This window comes from Panthera onca, chromosome F2 (genome assembly GCF_046562875.1).
Source record: "Panthera onca isolate mPanOnc1 chromosome F2, mPanOnc1 haplotype 2, whole genome shotgun sequence".
NCBI lineage: Eukaryota > Metazoa > Chordata > Mammalia > Carnivora > Felidae > Panthera > Panthera onca.
In genome coordinates, this window is record NC_138356.1 from 66,165,799 (window position 1) to 66,173,920 (window position 8,122).

Below are 8,122 nucleotides of genomic sequence, written 5' to 3' on the forward strand. Positions count from 1 at the left end.
CTGGGTTCGGAGAGCAAAGTCTTAATCAGCAACGTCTGAGGGCAGTGGGTTTTCACCCAGGCTGCACCAGTCACCTGAGGAGCTTTTAGAGCATACTGATTCCCACTGGGAGATGGGGTGGATCCCAGGGATCCGTAAGTGTTTTCAATCCCCCAGATTGTAATACACAGGAAGTACAAATGGGACAAGAAGGAGGAAATAATTTTCCTTGGGGTGGTTTTCTTTTTGAGCTAACCTTTGTATCTCATCGAATTATCTCAATAATGCTACAGTAGCCTCCCTTATCTGCGAGGGATATGTTCCAAGATGCTTGGCAGATGCCTGAAACCACAGTTAGTACCAAATTCTATATATACTATGTTTTTTCTGTGCCTACATAGCCATGATAAAGTTCAATTCATAAATTAGGCACAGTAAGAGATTAAGAACAATAATCTAATAGAACAACTATAGCAATGTACTGTAATAAAAGTTATATGAATGTGACCGATCTCTCTCTCTTTCAAAATATCTTATTGTCCTATACTCACTTTCTTGTGACGATGTGAGATGATAAAATGCCTGTGTGAGGAGACGAAGTGAGGGAGCAACGTGTGCATTTCAACGTATTATTAGGCTACTTGTGACTTTCTGATTATCCGTCAGAAGGGGGACCCCTCGTTTCCAAACCGCTGTTGACTGCAGGTAACTGAAACGACAGAAAGCAAAACCAAGGATAAGGGGGAAGGACTGTTTACATTATGGATTACTGTACCCATCTCAAAGGTGAGAAGACTGAGGCTGAGGGAAACCAAGTAACTCACCCAGGTCCCCATTGTTATGAGCGAAAAGACCACCATCACCATGCAGGATGGAGTCCGAAGGCCACGACTCCTTCTACCCCGCCGTGCTATCCCCCGAGTAAGATTTTAAGAAGATTAATGATGAAAGGAAGGGAGCAGGAAAACATTTGAGGACAAGAGTGTCACTGGATAAATCAAGACTGGGCCAGGGGAGGCATGTGGGAAGGGCTCTGGAGGCAGGGCAAGCCCTAGATACATGCTTCAGGAGAAATGAGGCAAAGCCACCAAAGGGGAGGCTGAGTACCAGCTACCCTGCCCTGTCCCAGTGTCCCCTGAGGCTGGCCCTGGTCTCAAGGAAGTCTTGCATTCACAGTTAGCTCAATGGGCCAATTTCTCATCAGACCTGAACTATGACACGGAGCGCCCCAGCCCACCAGCCCATGTGAACCTTCCCCCTCTTGTCCCCGCCTCCAGGCTGACTACATTCAGCTGCGAGAATAAGCCGACATCCAGCGGCCAGCCTTTCCCCATTTCCGCCCTTGATTTCTCTATTCTCTGTGACTGCCTGGCTCTCCAGGCTCAGAGGCCCATCTGGTTGAAGGGACGTCCTGCTGTTTCCAGCCTCCTCTGGGACTGCTCAAAGACAAGGGAAACCCTATCCGTCTCTACTCCTCTGTGTCTGCTCCATGAAACGGAATTTTATTTAAGCATCACATTTGGGGAAGGAAAAGGAACTTCAGTCTGTTCTTTCTTGATTGTATGTTTCAGCAACAAGATGCCCAATAAATTAAGGCAATCTTCGAAGGGAAAACTTCAAAACCAAGGTCTCCCCAGCACGCTGTGCTTCCCAAGTCCACGAGCGTCTTTCAGAAAATCCTGGAAAACTATAGGGCTGGAAGGGGATCGTGTCATGGAAGGGGAGGCTGAAGGCCCACATGGGAGAGCAACCTGCCCGATATCATGGCCTGAGGTGACAGCAGACGAGGGCGAGGGTCTGGAACCTGGGGCTTTGACCTCCTGTCTCCAGACGGCGTGTTACTGGCAGCGACTGAGGAAACACAGAAAAGCAGCAGACTGAAGGTGGTCGGTCTCCCTTGGGCCCACCACGATCCACGTTGAGGAATATATTTCGCCAACATGTGGGCACATACACTCATGGCTGAAACGTGTGTGTAGAAAGTACAGCCGGTGCCAAGAAAAACAGCGAATGGAAAACATGCAGGCTCAGCCCCAAGTGTGAAGCAAACAAAGTGATCCTCACTATTTACCAACCCGTCCCTCCCAAGTTGACTGATCGGAGGGGGCCACCATACGACACGACTCCAGGGGGCATACCGCACTCTGTACCGTGAATCTGTGTTTTAGTAAGGCAGAAGAGAAGAGCTGAAATATTAGCTGTTATTTTTCTCGCTCTGCATTAACAGCAGGAACCGAGGCATTAATTGATAACTACAGGATTCATTAAAAACAAATAGTAACTTAAGAACAACCCCGGGAGACTTGGCTTTCGAGATACAAAAGAACGAATCTATAAAAGCAAGTTAATCACCAAGATGCCTGAAAGGACGTCCAGAAGGAGCGGACTTAAGCACACACAGGTGTTGGCTGTGGTAGGCATTGTTCTCAGTGCTTTGTGTACATCGAGTCTCCCAACAACCGTATGACATGGTTACTATTATTATCACCCATTTTACAGATGGGGGGACTGAGGGGTACAGCTATCAACTTGCAAATCACATAGCCAGGAAGTGGCCAGGCGTGATTCAAAGGCTGCCAACGCTGTGTGCTTGACTATTTACCACATCGCCCTTTGCAGGAGCCGGCTAATCAATGTTACTTGCTATCAGGAGCTGGGGGCAATTGACTCCTCTGTTGCTCTCGTGTCAGTGCAGGTAAGGAGCGTGAAGTTTGCAGAGGGGCCACAGTGAGGAAGCCATCCTGCTCCAGGAGATCTGGGAAGGAAAGAGGATGTCGTAGCAGGGAAGCACAGGTCTGGACAAGAGTCTCAGCATCCCCGAATATCGACATGGGAGCCTCTGGGAATCCTCCCTTATCCCCAGGCCCAACCTTCTTCAGGGTGAGGCGTGAAAAGAAGGAAGAAAGTGCTTTAGCTCCTCCCTTGGAGGCCCAACAGAGTAACAATTCTGAGTAACTTGGGACCTCCTCCACTTCTGAAGCCAGTAAGGAGAGAGGAGATACTTCTTTTTCTTTTTAAGGAAGAAATTCTTTTTTTTTTTTTTTATTTATTTATTTTGAGAAAGAGAGCACCCACGTGCATGCCAGCAATCAGGGGAGGAGCAGAGAGAGGGAGAGAGAAATCCACGCTGTCAGCACCAGGCCTTGATCCCATGAACTGTGAGATCGTGACCTGAGCTGAAATCAAGAGTCAGTTGTTCAACCAACTGAGCCACCCAGGCGAGATACATTTTAATTCATTGCTCTCTGCTACCTGGAGTAATTTACTTAATGCCTTCCAGCCTCAGTTTCCTCACCTCTACCCTAGAGTTCCCGCCTGCCACACCTACCTTAATTAACTTGAGTTGGCTGGTGAAAGGGCTTAACACAACGCTTACCGCCGCTAAAAGACCAGCTGAACCGATGAGTGACCGTTCTCTTCTGCCCCTTTGGGATAAAAGGGCACAGTTAAATTCCTGCCCAATACTCCTAATTTTTCTTTCCCAACAGACCCCTGATTTGATGCAGGGCTTCGATATGGCCAAATAAGAGGATGGCCTTCCCAGGTTCCTTTGTGAGTAGGAGTGGCCATATTTCAGTTCTGGCAAATGAGATGTAAGGAGAAGACTATTTGTGGGTAGAGGACTTCCAGGACATTAGTTACCTCCCAAAAAACAGGGGGAACAAACTCAGCTAGGATTTCCCTCTACCCTTCCCTCTCCTTCCTTCTGAAGGTATAGCAGCCAACTTTCTGCCATCAGGACAAAAACCACAGGCTGATGGCCTGGGTGGTTCAGTCAGTTAAGCCTCCAACTCTTGATTTCAACTCAGGTCATAATCTCACGGTCTGTGAGATTGAGCCCCATGTGGGGCTCTGCACTGACCTGCTTGGGATTCTCTCTCACACCCTCCCTCTCTCTCTCTCACTCTCTGCCCCTCCCAGCTCATGCTCTCACTCACTCTCTCTCAAAATAAATAAACTTTAAAAAGAAAAAAAAAAAAACAAACCACAGGCTTATGGCAAAAACAGAGGAGCCTGGCTCCTAAATAACATCCCAATTCTTGACTCCCTGCCTCTTGGTTTGTCATGTTAGAAAAATAAACTCTTATCAGGTTTTCCATTATTTGTAGCTAAACACATTCCTAACTGATATTTACCAATTTCAGTTTGATATATTGAAACAAACAAAATACAGTGTTTGCCTAAGGTCATATCATGAATTGATTGATGGCAAATCCAGGCCTGATGAGTATCTTGAGTATCTTAAATTCCCACTCCAAATATTCTCCTAATAGACTACATGCCCATGAAAGTCATATTTATGGCGAGAATCAGAATGAGCAATTATAAAATATTTATATGGAAGCCAGTTGTGCCCATGTATAAGAAACTCCCATCAGAGCACCTGGATGGCTCAGTTGGTTAAGCATCGGACTGTTGATCTCAGCTCAGGTATGATCTCACGGCTCCTGGGTTCGAGCCCCATGTCAGCTTCTTGGGGTTCTGTGTCTCCCTCTCTCTGCCCCTCCCCCGCTCTCTCTCGTTCTCTCAAAATAAATAAAGTTTAAAAAGAGAAAAAAAATGAACTCCTACCTAGAAATTTAGCCAAATTTATTTTTGAAAACCATGGATTTCATTTAATCTGTGCAAGTGGCCTTTCAGTCTTGGGGCAAATCACGCAAGGAGCTGAACACCTACAGAGCCTGACTTCACCCCTCAGTAAACACAAGGAAGTACCTTTGCACATCACACCGTGAACTCAAACCCAAAAGAGCCGTCTGCCCTGAAATCTATCCTAAAGAAGATACTGAATTTGCAAAAGCAATGCTTTTGAACCACTAATAAATATTTTATAAGCCGATCACTTAGGAAGTCAGGACTGAAAAGCACTCTTATATAAATATAATCTTTGCATGGCAAAATTGTTTGAGCTTAAGGATATCATCTGCCTTGGATTGTTGTAATTTAATGAAAACTGCTGGACTCGAAAAAACGCAATTAATAAAATCATATTCAAATGTTCTTGCTGTGAATCTGTATCTGCAATAAAGCTGCAGGGTGTGAGTTTGGTCAGAATCTCTGGAACTTCAGGATCCCTGGGAGACTGAAGCCTATTCCTTTCCTTGGGACAAGCTATGTCCTTGGAACTATCCAGGTGGATGTAGGTAGCGGTGCTTAGAACTTAATTCTGCCACCAAGCAGTTAGACACCAAGCAAGATGGCTTCATAGAGATTCCCCCAGTGGCCGTGGCTGTGCTCATGTCCCTGTTCCCCTGGACAAATCCAGGTTGTCCAGTGTAAAAACAATGTTGGGCCAGATTCTCTCTCGTGGGAAGTCAAGACATAAACAAGAAGTCATAGTGATGGGAGGTTTTTACACCCAAGTCACATGGCTGTCAGCAAATGAGAAAGTGAGCCCACGGAATGCTGCCGGCAGCTCAGGTCCCGGGGGCTTGTCTAGTTCTTGCCCTTCCTAGGACAGGCTGATTCTGTGAGCTCTCCCAGCACTTTTCCAAGAAATACTTCATTTTAAACTTGAGCTAGATGGAATCAGTTCCTGCTGCTTAAAGAAAAAGTATCTTCGCGAATACATTTGACATTATTATGCACTTATTTGTAGGGTCACAGAATCAGAAAGACTAGCTCCTTCCCACATCCAAACAGAAATAAGCAGTCCTACTCTTGAGCAGACAGGAGGTGACAAGGGGGGGGTGCCTGGGTGGCTCAGTCAGTTAAGTGTCCGACTCTTGATCTCGGCTCAGGTCATGATCTCACAGTTGGTGGGTTCGAGCCCCACGTTGGGCTCTGTGCTGACAGCTCAGAGCCTGTTGGGGATTCTGGCTCCCTCTCTCTGCCCCTCCCCCCACCTCTCTCTCAAAATAAATAAATAGACTCTTTAAAGAAAAGGAAGTGACAGGGAATCTCTACCCTAGTGTCTCTAGGCCTCTCAGGACAGTAGTTTCAACATCTGCCCTCATACTATGCGCCAAACTCTTCTTTGCCTTGTCCCTTCTCCTCCCTGCTGTGGTGCCAGCAGTGTGGCAAGTGGTTCAGGGTGTGGGCTTTGGAGCCGGACCCCCTGCGTTGGAGACCTGACACTGACGCTTCTAGCTGTGGGACTTAGACTATTGTCTGACCTCTCCAGGCCTCGGTTTCCCCATCTGGAAAGAGGGGAAGACACCACAGCACTTACCTCGTGGGGTTGTCATGAGGACTGAGTTAACCCAGATGAGTGCTCAGAATAGCACCCCATCCCTAACTCCTCCACATTTCTCCTCCCGTATCCCAGGCACACCAGCCTGCCTTTCAGAGACGTGTACTCTTCTTCCCACCTGGGAATCTCACCCCACCCAGACCGGTTCCCTCACATGCTCCCCATTCCCACCTAGTGATATATTGCAAAAAAAAAAAAAAAAAAAAGGGCCTGGTTCTCCACCCCTCCCTGTATCCACACTCACCGTATGCTCTGATTTCACAGCCCTTCCCATCCGGAGTCTGTGTTCCCTGTCCCTTGGTCCCGGGCTTGCTTTAGCTAATAGAATGCAGCAGACGTGACCTTCGCCAGTTTGGAGACTGGGCCTCAAGAGACCTGGCGTGTTTCCAAGCTCCCTCTCAGACCCCTGCCCGGCCACAAACACAGGCTGGCCGACTAGATGATGAGACACAAGTGTGCCAGTCTCCACCCTCACCCCAGCCTACAACCAACCAGTCCCCTTGAGTGGGGGCACCTCCTCGCTGACCAGCATCCGACCATAGATGCGTGATGCTCTCCATGGCCCCGCTGAGACTAGAAGGACTGTCCAGGGGAACCCAGCCCAAAGTGTCAACTCACTGCACTGAAAACTACATGAGGGTTTGCTGTCTCAAGGCACTACGTTTGGGGGTGGGTTGCTATGTTGTAAACGCTTAATGATAACACACCCTCTTTAGGCCCGGCTTCTTCGATGTATAACTGACATAAGGAGTAATGAGACCTACCTCCTAAAATAAGCGTGAAGATTATGTGACATAATGCTTGTAAAGTGCCTATGTGACATCACCCAACTGTTAACTACCACTGACACAGTAATGATTCTTTGCCTCTTGTCTATAAATGGGGAAATAATATCTAATGAATAGGGTTGCTGTGAGGAATTGAGAAAATACGTGTCATGCACTCAGCACCGTCTTAGACACAGATCAGCAGTAAATGGTTATTATTGACTTGTTAACATACTATTGCACAGGCTTGACTCGTTCATTCTCTTCCCTGGCCCTTAGACACAGTCCACCACCACCATCTCTTCGCCTACCCCTAGCTTCAGTTTTCTCGCCTTGATGATTAGACCTGGCCTCCCAGCTTCACCTTGGGGCACCCCCAGCCGGCACGGCCCCCCCGTCGTGGGAGGAGGCATCAGAACCCAGGGCAGGAAGGTCACCTTTAGTCTCTGGGACTCTTTGAACTTCGGCCCTGTGCGGACCTTTGCCACTAGGGGGCCGCCTCCGCCTCCAGCCACACAGAAAGCCGGGGTCAGCCTGTGGCTCCTTTCTGGTTCTGCGACGCACCGCCCACCTTGTCTCTGGGCCGCTGGGGGGCCCATTGCATTGGGGCCACACCCGCACTGTGATCACGCACCTGTCCACAGACCATCTCTGCCGACCGGGAGCCACCCCACCCCCAGCCAGCCTGCAGAGACACTGGTGGCGATACTTGCCCAGCTCCGGGCAACCTCTCAACCTACGTGAGTGGTTTCATAATTCATGTCTGCCCATCAGCGGACAGATTTAGCCTGCTGCCTGCTGAGTCTGGAAATACTGAATATTAAAATATCCCAGCTCGCCCTTCTGACGCCCTCCGCCTCTCTCAGATTCGCATGCAGTTGGTTGCACAAACAATCCCAGAGACACACATCAATTTGTCAATTAAGGATTTTGAGTACTCACATGTGTAACTTTCATTGAAACAGGGAAAGGAATATTCAAGGCCCCGGGTTTAGGTGCCTGACCTTGGAGAAGGCCTAGTGCTCTTGCTTCAGAGCCAGCAGCGTATTTTCCACCGCCCCACATTGCTGCCCAAACTCCCTGGCCCGTTTTGTAGCACCATGCAATAAAGGGATGCAGGAATCCTAAAGGATTTTACTGAGCAAAGTAAAGCAAAAGACCTCTCCATCCACCCAGAACAGCA

General features: G+C 48.3%; 1 long non-coding RNA gene across 1 annotated transcript; it reads right to left on the bottom strand.

Moving 5' to 3' along the window:
• Positions 1-535: 535 nt before the first annotated feature.
• On the bottom strand, positions 536-7,612 carry LOC132664461 (uncharacterized). Its single transcript, XR_009603687.3, has 3 exons — positions 7,304-7,612; positions 2,582-2,734; positions 536-688 (listed from the first exon to the last, which is right to left on the bottom strand). It is a non-coding gene; the product is annotated as an uncharacterized LOC132664461 (long non-coding RNA).
• Between the last annotated feature and the right edge of the window lie 510 nt (positions 7,613-8,122).